Here is a 19,269-nt window from a genome sequence, read left to right as displayed (position 1 = left end):
GCTTTTGCATAGTCAATGAAGCAGAAGTAGATGTCTTTCTGGAACTCTCTAGCTTTCTCCATAATCCAGCGCATGTTTGCAATTTGGTCTCTGGTTCCTCTGCCCCTTTGAAATCCAGCTTTCACTTCTGGGAGTTCTCGGTCCACATACTGCTTAAGCCTGCCTTGTAGAATTTTAAGCATAACCTTACTAGAATGTGAAATGAGTGCAATTGTGTGGTAGTTGGAGCATTCTTTGGCACTGCCCTTCTTTGGAATTGGGATGTAGACTGATCTTCTCCAATCCTCTGGCCACTGCTGAGTTTTCCAAACTTGTTGGCATGTTGAGTGTAGCACCTTAACAGCATCATCTTTTAAAATTTTAAATAGTTCAGCTGGAATAATCATCACTTCCACTGGCCTTGTTATTAGCAGTGCTTTCTAAGGCCCATTTGACTTCACTCTCCAGGATGTCTGGCTCAAGGTCAGCAACCACACTACCTGGGGTGTACGAGAGATCCATATCTTTCTGGTATAATTCCTCTGTGTATTCTTGCCACCTCTTCTTGATGTCTTCTGCTTCTGTTAGGTCCTTACCACTTTTGTCCTTTATTATGGTACTCTTTGTACGAAATGTTCCTTTCATATCTCCAATTTTCTTGAACAGATCTCTGGTTTTTCCCATTCTATTGTTTTCCTCTATTTCTTTGCATTGCTCGTTTAAGAAGGCCTTCTTGTATCTCCTTGCTATTCTTTGGAAATCTGCATTCAGTTTCTTTTATCTTTCACTATCTCCCTCACATTTTGCTTGCCTTCTCTCCCCCGCTATTTGTAAGGCCTCATTGGACAGCCACTTTGCTTTCTTGCATTTCCTTTTCATTGGGATGGTTTTAGTTGCTGCCTCCTGTATAATGTTACGAGCCTCCATCCATAGTTCTTCAGGCACTCTGTCCACCAAATCTAAATCCTTAAACCTGTTCCTCACTTCCACTGTGTATTCATATGGGATTTGACTTAGATTGTAACTTGCCGGCCCAGTGGTTTTTCCTACTTTCTTCTGTTTAAGCTTGAATTTTGCTATAAGAAGCTGGTGATCTGAGCCACAGTCAGCTCCAGGTCTTGTTTTTGCTGACTGTATAGAGCTTCTCCATCTTTGGCTGCAGAAAATATAATTAATCTGATTTGGTGCTGCCCATCTGGTGATGTCCATGTGTAGAGTCATCTCTTGTGTTGTTGAAAAAGAGTGTTTGTGATGACCAGCTTGTTCTCTTGGCAGAACTCTATTAGCCTTTGCCCTGCTTCATTTTGAACTCCAAGGCCAAACTTGCCAGTTGTTCCTTTTATCTCTTGATTCCCTACTTTAGCATTCCAATCCCCTATAATGAGAAGAACATCCTTCTTTGGTGTCATTTCTAGAAGGTGTTTTAAGTCTTCATAGAATTGGTCAATTTCAGTTTCTTCAGCAGCAGTAGTTGGTGCATAAACTTGGATTACATCCCCCAAATCATCCTGGGAACTGTAGTTTATTAAGTGTGCTGGGAATTGTAGCTCTACGGTGACAGTTGCCAGTAAGCAGTGTGGTATAGTAGTTAAGAGTGGTGGACTCAAAATCTGGTGAACCGGGTTTGCTTCCCCGCTCCTCCTCATGCATCTGCTGGGTGACCTTGGGCTAGTCACACTTCTCTGACGTCTCTCAGCCCCACTCACCTCACAGAGTGTTTGTTGTGGGGGAAGAAGGGAAAGGAGGTTGTTAGCCACTTTGAGACTCCTTCGGGTAGTGATAAAGCGGGATGTCAAATCCAAACTCTTCTTCTTCTTCCCAGGGGAGAGCCAGGCACCTTTAATGCATGGTGCATACAGAGCCAAAGACACTCAGGTTTGAACACTTAAAAAGCCTTGTATGTTGCCCCACCCATAACATTTCTTAGGAGCAAGGGATGCTGGAAAGAAGGGCTTTGAAGTGGAATCATAGGTCAGGGGCAGAGTGCATACATTGCATTCAGAAAGCTACAGGCTGTATTCCCAGGCATATCCATTTAACAGAAGAATCAAGTAGCATGGGGTAGCTAATATCAGATCTAGGGGCCTATCTGCCCCCAAGCCATTTTCCCCCCCTGGCCTTCTAAGACCCCTCCTTGAGGCAAGGAGCTAGGAGTAGTGCTAATTTTTACCCATTATATATTCTCAACTGGTTCTACTGACAAGTAAATATTTCCTTGCTGCTCCAATTCTCCATATACGATTTGTTAAATTGACTTTGTACTTAATCCCAAACAAGTAGCATGAAATGATCACTTTAAACAACTGCTCCAGCTCTGGGGAAAAAGAAAACTTTGAAGCAATATTTTAAAACAGATTATTATTATTTTTTTGAAATGATCGCTTTTGTGCTCTTTGTCCCAAAGAATCCTTAGTGGTTATGTAGTATTACATAAATTTTCTCCTGATTAAAAATGTAAATTGACTAAATGCCTAAAAGCCCAGTGAAAAGGCTTCTAACATTTCCCCCTCTTCCTGCCTTCCAGTTTCCTTTTTTATCTCTTCAGAATAAAGAGCTGATTATAATTACAGTGGATACTGAAATGTAGGCTCAATTTTTAAAAATTTAATTGAAGTCTGAAATGGGTTTTCTCCATTTTTATGTGTGTGAATTGTTCTATAGCATGTGGTTGGTTTTTTTTTTTAATGTACTGAATATATTTGTATATAAATCTACATAATTTTAGGGAGGGAGATTGAATGAGAGTGAATGCTAATAATTCTTAAGTAGATAAGGGAGAAGATCCTTTGAGATTCTGTCACTAATTCCATTCTGCAGAATCACTTCACAGATCCAGATAAGTAGCCACCTTGGTCTATAGCAGCAAAAAGACAAATGGGAAATGTGTCGGCTCTCAGGGTGGTAGCTTTCCACTAGTCTTGTTATGTGTATTGCTTGTGTTAACTGGTTGTGTTGCTAAAGGGTGCTTAGCTGAATTTCAAAAGCAGCAGTAATTCGCTTTCTTCTTTACCCTGAAAGCATAGCATATGACCACAGCCATTAAGATGACAGCTGGTTTACTATTGTGCTTTCAAGTATTTATGAATATAAAATCTCCCCTTTCCTTCTCCCCCCCCCCCATTTCTGATTTATTGTTATTTTTGAGGGGAAAATAACAGCAGTGTGACTACCAACTTGTATTGCTATAAAAGTGGTTTGAACATATTAATGGAGGATAAGGCTATCAATTGCAGCAGCAGCAGCAGCAGCAGCAGCAACAACAACAACAACAACAACAACAACAACAACAACAACAACAACAACAACAACATATTTATACCCCACCCATCTGGCTGGGTTTCTCCAGCTACTCTGGGCGGCTCCCAATAGAATATTAAATACATGATAAAACATTAAGCATTTAAAACTTCCCTAAACAGGGCTGCCTTCAAATGTCTTCTGAAAGTCAGATAGTTGTTTATTTCCTTGACATCTGATGGGAGGGCATTCCACAGGGCAGACACCACTACCGAGAAGACCTTCTGCCTGGTTCCCCGTAACCTCACTTCTCACAGGGAGGAAACTACCAGAAGGCCTTCGGTGCTGGACCTCAGTGTCCGGGCAGAACGATGGGGATGGAAACGCTCCTTCAGGTACTGGGTCGAGGCCATTTAGGGCTTTAAAGGTCAGCACCAACACATTGAATTGTGCTCAGAAACGTACTGGCAGCCAATGTAGGTCTTTAAAGACCGGTGTTATATGGTCTCAGCAGCCACTCCCAGTCACCAGTCTAGCTGCCGCATTCTGGATTAGTTGTAGTTTCCGGTCCCCTTCAAACGTAGCCCCAAGTAGAATGCATTGCAGTACTCCAAGCAGGAGATAACTAGAGCATGCACCACTCTAGTGAGACAGTCTGTGGGCAGGTAGGGTCTCATCCTGCGTACCAGATGGATCTGGTAGACAGCTGCCCTGCACACAGAATTGACCTGCGCCTCCATGGACAGCTGTGAGTCCAAAATGACTCCCAGGCTGTGCACCTCGTCGTTCAGGTGCAGTGTTACCCCATTCAGGACCAGGGAGTCCTCCAAGCCTGTCTGCTCCCTGTCCCCCCCAAACCATACTTCTATCTTGTCAGGATTCAACCTCAATCTGTTCGCTGCCATCCATCCTCCAACTGCCTCCAGACACTCACACAGGACATTCCCTGCCTTCACCAGTTCTGATTTAAAAGAGAGGTAGAGTTGGGTATCGTCTGCATATTGATGAACACCCAGCCCAAAGTCATGATGACTGAATAATAATAATAATAATAATAATAATAATAATGTATATTCTCTCTAGTATTGGAGCTGTTGCACTCATGTTTTGACGGTGGGCTTCTCATCAGCATCTGGTTGGCTGCTGTGCAAACAGGATGCTAAACTAGATGGATCTGATACAGGGCGCTTATAGCATCGGCTCCAGGTTTTGATGGGCAAGATGCCCTTTGTGAACCCCTCCCCTCTGCCCTGCAATTGCCCACTCCCTCACCCACTACCTGTGAGTTTATCTGTGTCTGACTTAAAAGGATGAGTGTTAGTGAATGGGCTGGCAAATCATAGATGCTTTGAAATATACGCTCATCACTTTGGAATGTGTAGGATTTCACAACTTCGGGCAGTGTTTGAATGAGCATGTCACGTTTCAGTTGAGCACAATGGTAATTGGTGCTTCTGTTCAGCTGTCAGACAAATGGTTGCCTTAGAATACAAGAATCCTTCATGCCTCAGGCAAATATAGATTATTTGTACCTAAAGAGAGGCTGAGCAAACAGAGGAATACTAAGTGGCAGCACTTCTGTTCTCTTTAGTTCTTCTTCTGTTCTGACCTTAAGAAACAATGTTTGCTGCAATCCTATACTGTACTTACCTGGGAATAAGTCCCTTTGAACTCAATGAAACTTACTTCTGAGTAGGCATGCATAGGATTGCGCTTCTGGCAACTCAGTATGCTTTGTATAATGCCAAATGTGACCAACCTTCCAATTAAGTAAGATTCAACAATAAAAAGTTGGCCCATAATGCTTAGTTAAAAACTAAGAACTTAGTTAAAAACTAATTTCTAAATCTTATATTTAGAATTATTAATGTTCTCCAGATTCACACACATGTAGATGCTACAACAAAATGACGTTATTTCCAAGTTCTTTGAGGTCTAGCCAAGAGGAAAGAAACAGCCACCAACTACTACACCAACAAGAAGTAGGCTGCAAGCAAAGAAGGCACTGAATCCTTCTCCCTTCTCTTGTGACAATGGCAATGCCCTCCAAGAATAAAAAATTAATAATAATAATAATAATAAATTTTTATTTATACCCCGCCCTCCCCAGCCGAAGCTGGGCTCAGGGCAGCTAACAACAATCAAAATAATCCAACATTCTAAAAACATTCATTATAAAATTAATTAAAATCAAATTAATGGCAACCATTAAGCAACATTCTGTGCAGATTGCCAGAGGAGGGGGTCAGGCTGTGCCCTGATCAAAGGCCTGGTGGAACAGCTCTGTCTTGCAGGCCCTGCGGAAAGATGTCAGGTCCTGCAGGGCCCTAGTCTCTTGTGACAGAGCGTTCCACCAGATTGGAGCCGCAGCCGAGAAAGCCCTGGCTCTAGTTGAGGCCAGCCTAACCTCTTTGTGGCCTGGGATCTTCAGGATGTTTTTATTTGCAGACCGTAAATTTCTCTGTGGGACATACCAGGAGAGGCGGTCCCGTAGGTACGAGGGTCCTAGGCCGTATAGGGCTTTAAAGGTTAAAACCAGCACCTTAAACCTGATCCTGTACTCCACCGGGAGCCAGTGCAGCTGGTATAGTACCGGATGAATATGATCTCGCAGCGAAGACCCCATAAGGAGTCTCGCCGTGGCATTCTGCACCCGCTGGAGTTTCTGGGTCAGTCTCAAGGGCAGCCCCACGTAGAGCGAGTTACAATAATCCAGTCTGGAGGTGACCGTCGCGTGGATCACAGTGGCTAGGTGAGGGTGAGAGAGATAAGGAGCCAACTGCTTAGCTTGGCGGAGATGAAAAAATGCCGCCTTTGTTATAGCTGTAATCTTGCTCTTGCATTTGAGAGTTGTACACTCAGTAGACCATGGGTTGGCAAACTAAGGCCCGCGGGCCGGATCAGCCCCAATTGCCTTCTGGATCCAGCCTGTGGACAGTCTGGGAATCGCTGCGTGGATTGCCAGCACACGTGTTTGTTCCGTCTCCCTCCCTCTCCCTCACACGGCGGCAGCGCCTCCTCCCTCCCTCCTCCTGACTTCTCCCCGCCCTGCCTAGAGGAGGAAGGGGGCTGGGCTTTGTTGGTGCCAGCAGCAGCAGCAGCACTCAAGCGGCTGCCATTTTAAGCAGACCCTCTCCAGACCCCTTTCATGCACTGCTCATCGTCGCTCCGCTGCCACTGCCACTGCCGCTGCCACCAGCCCCTGCCACTCACAAGACACAAGTAAGCAGCCACTGGGGCTCGTGGGGCTCTTGCGTCTTTTTTTCTTTTCCAAAATATAGTCTGCCCCCCCACAAGGTCTGAGGGACAGTGGACCAGCCCCCTGCTGAAGTTTGCTGACCCCTGCAGTAGACAACTCAAGACTTGCTTATCCTCAGTGTACAGGAATTTTACTATACATAGTCTTCCTGATACACAGTTTTAGAAATCATTTGAAGGAATAAATGTATGAACACCTTGGGAGAAATTCAGCATGTTGGCTTGCCAGATGGAACAATCCCTCCTCTCCTTCCTCACACATTGTTCCAGGGCCCTTCTAGATCAGTGTCCTGTTCTCACACTGACCAACCAGATGCCTATGGAAAGCCCCAAAGCAAGACACCAGTGCAATAGCACACTGCCCTCCAGCAATTTCCCACAACTGCTATGCAGAAGCATACTGTCTCCAACAGTGGACGTAGAACATAGCCTTTGGGGTTAGTAGCAACTGATAACCTTATCCTCCATGAATTTGTCTAATCTTCTTTTAAAGCCGTCCAAGGTGGTAGCCATCCCTTCCCCTTGTGGGAGCAAATTCCATAGTGTGAAGAAGCACTTTCTTTTGTCTTCCCCAAATCTTCCAATGCTCATCTTCTTTGGGTGTCCATGAACTCTAATTACAACATCAAATACTGATCAGTCACATTTGCTGGACTTATTTCTGTTTGTGGGCATGGTATAAGGAAAATCAGCATTTTCTGCTTCTGTTTCTTTGGGAATTCACCAACATCCAGACATGTCACCCAAAGCTACATATCATGTTACTCTGGCAGATTAATGCTGATCAAGGGATTAAATCCAGGCTTGTGGATTTAGTTTTAAAATAGGTCCATGCTTTGGCAGAGAAGTCTGAGCATGAACAGTGGCTACACTTCCCAGAGCTTCTGAGTCCTCTCTCATTGCTACCTTTTTGCAATTATTTTGCCTCTCTTTCTGAACAGAAGGAAATTAACTGACATGTCTTCTGATAGGCACAAAAGAGGCAGGGCAACTCAGCCAACGTTGAAATGCATCTTTTGCCCAGAATGGAGTTTTGTGGCTTGTATTTTACTTCAATTTCAGACTCAAAATCAGTCATGTAGAGAAACAGCTGAGAAACACTGTCCTGTTCCTCAAAGAGACTCAGTGAAAGTAGGTTATTGCACCAGAATGAGAAAAACTACAGAACAGGGCTCTTTAGCATATAATCTCTTCATTGTAGGAAGAAAGTCAGTATTAAGAAAGCCTGTGTCCTTGCTGCCTCAATAGAAATAATCATACCTTTGCTAGTCAGTAGACTCATTAGTTTCTAATCAGAATCACTTTTTATTCAAGGTTATAGTACAAATATCCCTCCAGGGCACTTCAGTGCTAGAAATCTTAGCAATCTAGAAATTTTAGCAATCTGGAAATCTTGTCCTTCATAAATCTTGTGGAATAACAAGAATAATAATTTCCCTTAAAACACCTTTCATCAAAATACACACAAACAATAATATGGCTTTGTAGGGTAGAATGGTGTTTTCTTCCTGTTGGTCTGACATTAACTGCCAGTCACCTTCACTGGCTAATTACATCCATGTTCTGACCTGCCAGTGAACTATCTATTAGAGCTAATTGTAATCTGAGTCTCTGCAAATGATCTTCTTGGGGCTACTCTGTGTTCTCCTAACAGTCTTCAAGTGCTCTTCACTTTGTAGGGAAATATTGAAACTAGTAAAGAGGTCATGGGCCCCATGGTTCTGACCTGGTAAATGCTTTCAATATTTTTTTAAAATAATAACTTATAAGCATTCCCTTATGTTACACAGGGACGCGGGTGGCGCTGTGGGTAAAAGCCTCAGCGCCTAGGGCTTGCCGATCGAAAGGTCGGCGGTTCGAATCCCCGCGGCGGGGTGCGCTCCCGCTGCTCGGTCCCAGCGCCTGCCAACCTAGCAGTTCGAAAGCACCTTCGGGTGCAAGTAGATAAATAGGGACCGCTTACTGGCGGGAAGGTAAACGGCGTTCCGTGTGCTGCGCTGGCTTGCCAGATGCAGCTTGTCACGCTGGCCACGTGACCCGGAAGTGTCTCCGGACAGCGCTGGCCCCCGGCCTCTTGAGTGAGATGGGCACACAACCCTAGAGTCTGGCAAGACTGGCCCGAACGGGCAAGGGTACCTTTACCTACCTTTACTTATGTTACACATCATATTACTTTGTAATTGCTATCATTTATTATTATGGCTTTTTATTATTTTAATAATATTTTTTAAAGACAATAACAACAATAATAATTAAATTTTAGGGACTTTAAAAAACCTCAAGGGAAGGAATATTTCCAGGGGAAATATTTTAATGCGCAGCTGTTTTTGCTTTGAAAACCTTTTCTCCAAAATGTACCTGTTACCATTTGACTTATACAACACCCTACTGCAGTGGCTTTTGTTGCCAAGCATATTGTGTAAACAAGCTTTTCAAACCATTCTGTACCTACTGTCTCTTTGTTTTATCAGGGGCACATTCTGGCTTCCCTACTTTGTAAAAGAAAAGAAAAAAAAGATAATTGGCAACTATACAATGGCTTGGATTATACACATCTTATGGAAGCTTTTTTATCATCATCAAGCTAAGCTAAATCTTCAATAAATAATTTAAATATACTTAAACATATCAGAGATAGAATACAGTACACATAAACATTGATTTTTAGAACAGTAGACTGTGCTGTTTTTGGTAAACTATTTAAAATGCACACCTAAGGATTCTGCGGACAAATCAGCAATTCCATGCATCCATCCAATCAGAATGGTTCTAGCGATTTGCACTCTAAGCATCTGTTTCCTAGCAACCAGGGAGGCAATCCAAGAACATAGCATTTTACATGCTATTCCCTCTTTGTAATGCTAATCATAGATTTGTATGCACTGCGCTTTTTGTTTTGTTTGGCAGAAGGTTAGAGCGACAAAATAGTGTTGCATGCCACCCCAATCTCCAAGTGGTGAGAGATTCCAGGGGTTCCAAGAGCTAACCCAGGTTTAATGTTACCTTTTGGAAATGAGGCACAGCAGAGACTGTGGTGTCTTTATGAAGTATGGTGTACACACACACACACACACACACACACACACAACCTGAGCCTATGATGGAGGGGTTCACAGCACTAAAGGGTCTTGTTTGCCTATAGCCTTGGATTCAAACAGAAATCAGCCATGACTCTCTCTGCCTTTCAAGCTTGCAGCTTTTTAAACTAGATCACATCGCAGCACATTGCCCTCATACCCAGACTTTGTCCTTGTGAATATCTGGGAGTTGGAGGAGAGGCCCCACCAATTTTTCATCAGGCACAGAGCCCCCTGTTTTTTGTTCTCTTAATTGCCCAGGAAGTTACCTCATCAGGAAGCTAGCTTGGCTCAGGGGCGGATTTAGGGCTTTGCGAGTGGTGCACATGAGTGGGCGCTATCTCAGTGCCCAGTAAACGAGTCACAGGGCTTTGGGAAGGAGGTGTGAGGCTACTAGAGTCCTCCTGGATCCTTCCCAAAGTCTAGTTAGTGCTTTCCCAGCTTTAGGAAGGACGTAGGAGGGCTCTAGGACCCTGCCAGAGCCTTGAGTCTTCTTCCCAAACCTGGGCACCTCCTTACCCGTCTTTGGGAAGGCAGCATGAGGGCTGGGGTTGGGAGCCCACCAAGTTTTGGCCTTGCACAGGGCACCATAACACCAAAGTCCACCACTGCCTGGCTTGATTAGCTTTTAACACTTGCTAGGATTATATGGGTCTCACACCCACAAACTCGTAATGATATATTATAAAACAAGGATGGAAGGCACTTGAAGGTCAGCTGAACTGAGGCAGGATACTTTCTACTAAAATACATTTCATAAATTAGTGCATGTTGTTTGGGTTATAGGAGTCACATACTGTATATTTAAAATGTCAGTGCTTAATGGCATGAATGCCACTCCATGTGAGGAACTGAACGGATGTTTGACTTTTTATATATTTATTTTATCAACTCTGCTACCTCATCCTACAGGCCATCTTAAGACTGTGACCAGCTGCTTCACCCATTTCTGGAGAACTTGAAAGGTTGCTCACTATTTTGTGACTTTGGGGTTAGTTTGAATAAAAGTACTGCCCATCTCTGGATTTCTGGATTTTTCATATTTTTTTAAAATAATGCCCACGGAATCCTTCAAAATGTTCAGAACATCTCCATTAAGTGGAGACTGAAGCTGGGAGTATGTGGTGAAGGCACTGGGAGTATGTGGTGAGGAACAGAGAACACCTCTAGTTCTGTACACTGAATCCTTCAGTTCTGGCCTTGTTCACGGGGCACTGGGATAGATGATCCACTGGGCTGACCCTGTGTGGCTGTTCCTACCTTCTAATCTTCCTCACTACAGAGTTAAATAGAAACTGACTGGATGTCAGATCCTATAAGAAACGAAAAGGATGACATTTGTATGCATTTGTGAGATAATAAGCTTTTATGTAAGTCTATCAATGGATAGCCAAATATTTTGCTTCTAGGACTCTTTTGCCACTGAAATTCTTGGTTGTTAGCATAATGAGCTGTACATCAAATATAATCTGTAATGTATGAGCAGCGCTTCTTGCTTTATCAAAACCACTTAACCAGAGTTCAGCACCAACACATTTTTATATACATTTTTTTAAAAGAATATCCATCAGTTGTAAACTTAAAATATTAGATGTCCGTAAAACTAATTTTTTAAAAAAGATATTTCCTGGGATTGGATCAGAGGGCATTAGATCTATGTCACAAAGACAACATGTATGTTGTCTGGATTGCTATTTTTAAGCTAAACCTGTGCTATGGAATTTAATGTAGACCTTTGTTCTAAGCAGGTTCTTAAGTTATGCTTTTAGTGCCAGTCTGTTTGTGTAGCTTGATGGCAACAATAATATTCTGTAGAATCACAATTAGAATTTTTGAAGCGATTTTACAAGTCTGCACAGGGACATGCGGCCCTTCAGGTAACCTGGGCCCAAGTTGTTCAGGGCTTCATAAGATCTTGAACATAACCTTATAGCTGATCAGCAGGCAGAGCAGTTCCCTGAGCACAGGTGTAATATGTGCACATCCAGATGCTCAACTCGATAACCTGGCTACAGCATTTTGCAGTAGCTGCTTCTAGATCAATCCAAAATGAACCCCTACATGGAGTGCATTAGAGTATTTCATGAGCCAGAAGTCAGCTTTGCGTGCTGAACAGCAGCCTGAAGGGGGAGAAGGTGGAGTGACTTCACCTGCAGCTCACCAGCCTTCAAGGATACAGAAAAGACACTGATGAGAACCAGCTGGGTTCAGCCTTCTTAAGCAGAGCTTCCAGCAGCAGGTCAGATGCTGGTAACAACATTTGCACTTCCTGGTCCTACCTTCCTACTTCCTGCTTGAGCCTTGACTCCGCGATCATCAGATTCCTTGACTCCTGGACTCCTTTGGATACTGACCTCAGAGACTCTTCTGGCTGGCTGGCCTCCCACTCCACTGAGCCCTGCATGTTGTTGCTCAGCAATGAGACTACGATACAGTAGTCCATTTGTGAGGTTACCAATGCATGAATCACAGTGGCTAAGCTATTACACAGGGAAAGATGTAGTTGATGTACCAACCTAAGCTGATAATATGTACTTCTTGCCACAGAGGTCACCTAAGCTTCTGGGTACAGAGTACACACACACAGTTCCTTCAGGAGGAATGAAACCACACTCAGACTGGTGAACTTCCCAACTTCTGAGTCTGGGGACCACTCACCCACAAAGTCTGTTATACCAGTGTTCAGGCTTGGTTTGTTGGCCCTCATCCAGTTTACCTTCCCGCTGGTAAGCGGTCCCTATTTATCTACTTGCACCCGGGGGTGCTTTCAAACTGCTAGGTTGGCAGGCGCTGGGACCGAACGACGGGAGCGCACCCCGCCGCGGGGATTCGAACCGCTGACCATGCGATCGGCAAGTCCTAGGCACTGAGGTTTTACCCACAGCGCCACCCGCGTCCCTAGTTGACTGTTATACAGTACATATATTTTTATTTTTATTTTAAATAATCTTATCCACAATTGTGGCCATCTTTTGATAGCCAAAATGACTTAGGTCTGCTGACTTTTAATGATTCCCCCCCACTGTTTATCTACATTGACAAGAACAGTCAACAAAATGACATGGGAAATTATTACATTTTCAGTAGCAAGAATGAAATATCCTTTATTCACAGAAAAACTTTTTTTAATAGAAAACAACTTTTTTTCTTTTAAAATGAAAAAACAAACAAAATGCAGCTCAGTTGTAGAATTTGGTACTGATCCAAGTACTTTAATAAGGCCACAAATCATTTTGACAAATAGCCAGAAATAAAGTAATCTTCTACGAGACGAGAGACAGACATCATAATATCTGACAATGTCTGCCTAGCGATGCTTCTAAGGTACTGACAGGAGCATCAGGAGAGGAAAAGCAGGCACTTATTTGTCGACTTCAAATGACTTCAAATTCACAAATAATTTCTTTTCTAAGCATGACAAGCTCAAAAATTGCCTATCTTCTTTCCAATATCATCCATCTGGAGAAAACCTGGAAAGTATGAAACGGACATTTCAGATTCTCAGCTTTATATCTTTAGGGTGAGAGGAAAAAAACCTCTGTATTGAAAACAACAAGAGAAGGCGAAGAAGAGACCTAAGTGCCCAAAACTAGCAACCTGGTAAAAAATAATCCTGCATTAATTTAACCATCTCATTATCCGTCAATTAATGAAAAATGAAATTGCATTCAGACATTATCAAAAGGGGAAGAGTGAATGAGCAACGTTCTCCTGGGTGTGGCGCAGGCCTACTGATGTGCTTACCTCACTTTCAAAGTGACCAAGAGTTTTTGTTTTTCATCACACAAATCATCACTCCAGTGGTCTGCACTCTGTTTCCTCAAAACCACATGTCTTACACTGGGCTTTACTGTAAGCATGCAAGTTGGTGTAAGCATGACGTGCATGGTGCTGTGGTCTAAACCACTAAGCCTCTTGGGCTTGCTGATCAGAAGGTCAGCAGTTTGAATCCCCACGACGGAGTGAGCTCCCATTGCTCTGTTCCAGCTCCTGCCAACCTAGCAGTTCGAAAGCATGCCAGTGCAAGTAGATAAATAGGTACCGCTGTGGCGGGATGGTAAACGGCATTTCCGTGCGCTCTGGTTTCTGTTATGGTGTTCCGTTGCGCCAGAAGCAGTTTAGTCATGCTGGCCGCATGACCTGGAAAGCTGTCTGTGGCCAAACGCCGGTTCCCTCGGCCTGAAAGCGAGATGAGCGCCGCAACCCCATAGTCATCTTTGACTGGATTTAACCGTCCAGGGGTCCTTTACCTTGCAAGTTGAGAGGTCACTGAGCAGCTGACAGGCTCATTTTGTTTTGAAATAAATCTTGTTTTGAAATAAAGTTTTTTTGCAGGTAAAAGGAAGGCCTTTCCTTCAAAATCAGTGAGCACATTTATGTCAGGCAGTTGGTAGACAGCCTCCCAGTTTCCCAGGATTTAACAAAATTCCAGGGAAGATTTCATTAGGTAACTCCTACCATGGGCTTTTCTGGATCAGGAAGCATGGGCAGCAGGGGAGGCTGCAGAGCACTGGAGAAAGATACACACACAGAGGGAGAAAGAGAGAGATTGGTCTCCTTGCAACATTAAAGTAAGTCAAAACCACTTGTATTCACTGAAATTCTAAACAAACAAACAAACAAACACAACAACAACAACAACTCTAAAGCAGCTTGCTAATGAGACAGAAAAAATGCAAAACTCTTTCACGAGGGAAGAAAACTTTTGTGAAACGACATGGTATATTTTTGTAGAGTGCTACAAAGAACTGCTCATTCAGCAATGATTTCAGGTCTAATTCAATCTAAATTACCCATGCATGTTTAGGGCTCAAAGATCCACAATCCAAAACCTACAACAAATGGGTGAGGCTACAATCATATGCACATATATGGTGGGAGTAAACCCAACTGAACTGAAATGAGCTTATTTTGCAGTAGAGGAGTATAAGATTGCATGTGATTCTAGCTTCAGGGAAGATGGGATGACAGAGCAGGCCAGCAGGATGAGTGAAATTCACAGCTGGGTTGCTAGACCTTTAGGGCTGACCTGAAGTCTCCTGGTTTGCTTGCCCTCCCCCTTCCCCAGTGGCAGAGGGAGGGTTTGAATCTTCAGAAGGGGAAGAGTACTTCTATATATTTCTTATGGAGACAATGCACACAGCTTGCAAACTTTGGCCGGTAAAAACTGGATGTATATTGCACAGACTCGGGAAGAGGCAGTTCTTCCCTCTTCCCACCTGTCAGTTAATGTCTCCCAATTAACCTTCTTCTCCAGGGCTCAGTGGTAGGAGGGAGCTCAGCGAAAAATAATCAGGGCCTGCCCCTAGGGGTCAAGTTTGGGTCTTGAAATCTCAGGATCTGGGAGGTTCAAGACCTGGAAACCCTAATCACAGCAAGGTTCAAAGTCCACCTCCCCCCCCCAAAAAAATATTCAATTGCAAAGCAAAACAACTGTGTATTTTAAGAGAGTTGTGGATTCTTTGTTTCTTTGTTTATATCTCACACTAGTTAGGCATGTATAATCACATTGGTCACATAGGTTGGGGGAAAACATGTAACTGTATTACGGAGTGCACAAGGGGCACACAGTGGGAGACGGAGGAGAAACATTTTGTTTTGAGAGCAAACCCCATTCCCTACTTGCATAGCACTCCATAGCACTCTTAGCAGTATATTGAATTCTACCCATATTTCTCCATAAATTAGATTAACCAAGACATGCCCTAACTTTGATTAACAATGACTTCTCTTAGAATTAAATGGATTCCAATGAAGTTTTCTTTCGCCAAATGCATTTGAAATTAGGTATTATTGATAATTTAACTAGCATTGCTAATAGCTTTAGGATTTGCCTCAGATATACCTGGATAAAAAGGTCTGTGCCTTTATGATGATGATTATTTATTAAATTTGTATACTGCCCTATACCCATAGATTTCAGGGCGGTTCCTAAATGTTCATTTTGTATTGTTGTTAAACCTATTTTCAGTTATTTTCTATACTAAAACTACTTTTAGCTGTTTTAATTATGTTTGTAAATCACCTTGACACACACTTAAAAGATGATTCATAGATAAATAACAATAACAGATAGGAAAGATGTCTTTTGAGAGCCAAAATAAGTTTTCAGTAGCAATGTGCAGCGTTTGCAGAAAAGTTTGTAGAACCTTTGAAAAGGACTTTCTCAAAACCCTGCTATTTAGATACCACCCTCGGTTTTTCGGGAAATAGAATCTAGTTAACTGAAGAGCATTGGCAAATCAGAGCTCTGCAAAGTAAGAAACTGAAAACTAGAAAATAGATATTGTTGGCTTTTATGCTGTCACCTTAATTTCTGTGGAACAAAATCTAAAAGCTTGTCTAGAATGTGAATGACACAACTGGATGCTGTGGTTCACCAAAAGTAATGCTTTCGGTCTTTAAAAAGCATTATCAACAGTTAATGCTTTCTAATTAAAGTTTCTGTAGCAATTACATCGTTGGCTTCTTTTCAGTTATTGAAACAGAATCCCCATTTCCCTCTTTCATGCGGTTGACATAATTTTGGCACGCAGGTGTAAGGCTGGAACGTTGTAACAGAATATTATAGAAGCAGAGAGAGCATTAGTAGTTTACGAAATGACTCACCGTGTAACCTTAAAATATAGTACAACCTGAGACGGATGCAATGAAAATAATTCTTGGTGAAAATAAGCAGTGCCATTTTTCTTTAAAACTATCTCAGAGCAGTTTGTTCAATTTTTTTTAAAAAGTCAATTGTAATTTGAAGTCTTATTGATTTGGCATTTACCACACCTGTACACAATACAAAAAGTGGCCTACTGAAGCGCTGCAAATGTTCCTTCTTATGCTTTAGCGGGGGTTTTGTCCCTTTCAGATAGGAGACTTTTTATGCTGTAATACAAGACCAAACACTGTGACAGGGAAGGAGTTAGAAGAGTTGTAGACTTTGTTGGTAAGGTTTGTGGCGTTTATCAGTAAGCTAGCAAAGTCCCCACCAAGTATGAGGGACTATATTTGTATTCAACTCTATATTCTTGGCTGCCATTGACTTTGACCTGGAAGGGACTCAAGAGCAAACAGGTGGGGGGGGGGGAGAGAGGTCTAAAATAAGCTACAAATAGGAAAAACATATCCTTTGTGGACTCTTCCCCCCTCCCCGCTACAGGAGAACATACATGATAAATTTTGACCCAGATTTTCTTTTTGTGTCTGTGCCCTCCTCCCAAACTTTTGAAGAATTCTGTTTCTCTCCCCAGAAAATATTCTGTGAGATCTCTCCCACAGTTTCCAAGAATCTGAAATTTCCCATATTTCAACTAGCTTTGAGTGGGCTTTGATTCTTATCAAAGTGAAAATAAATGTAAAGCAATGTTTTAGAATTCTAGAAAGTTAAAAGAGGAACAACTTGTATAAAATGAAATTGTAAATATTCTTTAAATCAACCAAAAAGAAAGGGCTTTTAAAGGATACCAAAATAAGGAATGTGGTCATTAGAGATGGGTACTCTTTATGACTATTTTCTTACAATTTAAACCTTGTGGGCAAAATTACCATCATCACTCAAAGCACTGAGAGTTACTGTGGTCTTGTGGATAGGATTTAGACATGGGAGTTTTGAGCCCACACGTCTTTCTTAAACAGCCATCCACTTGCCTAGTGGCATTTTAGTCCATGTCCCTTTCCCTCACCAGTACAACAAAAAGGGGTTAGGTGGCACCAGTTGTTGAATATTTGTAGTCAACTGTGTTTTAACATGCTTATGTACTTTCATTGTTGTATATTTACTCTGGTTTCAATTCACTTTGGGACTTTTTGTAGTGGGAAGTGGTGTGTGTGTCATAAACCCAAACTTAGTGATTTGTCACATGGTGTGGCTGTGACGATAACTAACATAAATGCAGAAAGCACTTCATCACATTCACAGTAATAATCATTACTAAAATACATAATAATACCCTCCCACACAGTGTAACTCATGGGTGCCAGCTCCCTGGGGCCCTGGGTGCCTGAGCACCCACAAAATTCCCCATGAAGGGGCCGGGCACCCACAAATTTTGGTGCCAGGGCCATGCACGCTGCATGGAACCCATGGCCCCAGTTGTCTGAATCTTGCTTATCTCACATTTTTGGTCATCCAGATAAACTATGTTCCAATTCCTACTCCTCTCCCTCCCCGCCATCCATATTGTTACGGTACTTTACACGGAAACAACATAAGGATTGTTGAATGTTTTCTACATTTTCCATACCATTTGTGTATATGATGCTGATCTGTGTTACCCAAATGTTTCCGAAGACATTAGAAGAGTATTGTGTGGAAATAAAGACGCCTAAGATTCCTAAAAACAGAGTTCCTTGGCCAGAATATTGAGGCTTCCAGTCATACATTGTTCTGTGAAGCAATAAATTGGAGACTTCAGAGCTCAGCTAGCTAGTGAAGCATACCTAATACTACTGCCATTCCTGCAAGGTGATTCTGGCATGCTATTACAGACCATGAATGCCAACAGAAAGTGGAATTCAAAGCTAGGGAAAGTTACTCTTCTGCCAATAGCAATTGCAGCAGGGAGGGCCAAGCAATGGGCCTTTACATTACTATCACTTAGATTACTCTCATAGACTCAACCTTTCTATCTGGAAACCCTTTTTAAAAAAAAATGGGTGATGGAGTAGATATTATTATTATTATTTACTGAGTTTATATGCTACTCTATACCCAGGGGTCACAGAATAAAATTAACATAAAACCTCAAAATACCTAATAAAAATAAAACAATAACCCAATAGCCCCCCCCCCCAAAAAAAACGCATTTTAAAAGGGCATAGGATGTCAATCAAATCAACCTAAGGTCTGATTGAAAAGGAAAAGGTGTATAATGAAGGCGCCAGGCGAACTGTCCTGGGGAGAGCCATAGATGGGGAGCCACTGCAGAGAAGGCCCGTTCTCGTGTTGCCCCCCCCCCCATATGAAAGAATATTTCAGTACACCCTGTTTTTAATAGTATATAGGTCATTATTCACCAATCCCCTTAACCTTTGCTTGGATTGGGGTGGGGAGGATGGCAAGCTGACTTACCTATTCTGGACCATTCCAACCTCCTGAGCCCATCCGACTGTGAGGTCACTTGGAATCCTTGGAGAAATCTTGGAATTTTGGATTCCCATAGATATGTAGCACTAGTAGGAGCACTTTTAGACAGAGGGTGGGTATAGAGTGCTCTCACTCTGCTTCTTTTTACACTAGTTATATTTTTTAATGCTGTGATAGCAGTGTCAGGGCAGGACTTTGGGGCAGAAGCCGAGAGCTCTGTTATGTACTGAAGTTCTCACCCTGGGCCAGCAGGGGGATACTGTAGATAGTTCGGGTCCACATATGCAAATAAGGGATCGAAAGTGACGTTCAGTGATTGGATAGTTACAGAAAATGGTTTCTGTTGCGTTCTAGTGGAGCTCTATATAAGCAGGCTGGCTGAACCCTTCAGTTCAGTTCTGTTCTGGCCTGTGAATAAACAAGAGCTGTTTGAAGAATCGCTGTGTCGTCTGATATGTTCGCCCACAACTTAACAAGCTCCACTCAGCAGAAGGAGCAGGAGTACCCCTGTCCCCGGTGGGCCTGGCTTACTTCATTTTGAAGTGAAGCAACGCAAAGAGCAGTTGCTCTTTGGCAATGCGATGCATGATTATTGGTTGTGTTGTCTGCCTTAGAACTCTGTTTTCAATTGTTTTCAGTATG

This window comes from Podarcis muralis, chromosome 2 (genome assembly GCF_964188315.1).
Source record: "Podarcis muralis chromosome 2, rPodMur119.hap1.1, whole genome shotgun sequence".
Classification (NCBI taxonomy): Eukaryota; Metazoa; Chordata; class Lepidosauria; order Squamata; family Lacertidae; genus Podarcis; species Podarcis muralis.
The sequence above is the reverse complement of the archived record's forward strand: the minus strand, read 5'-3'. Positions refer to the sequence as shown.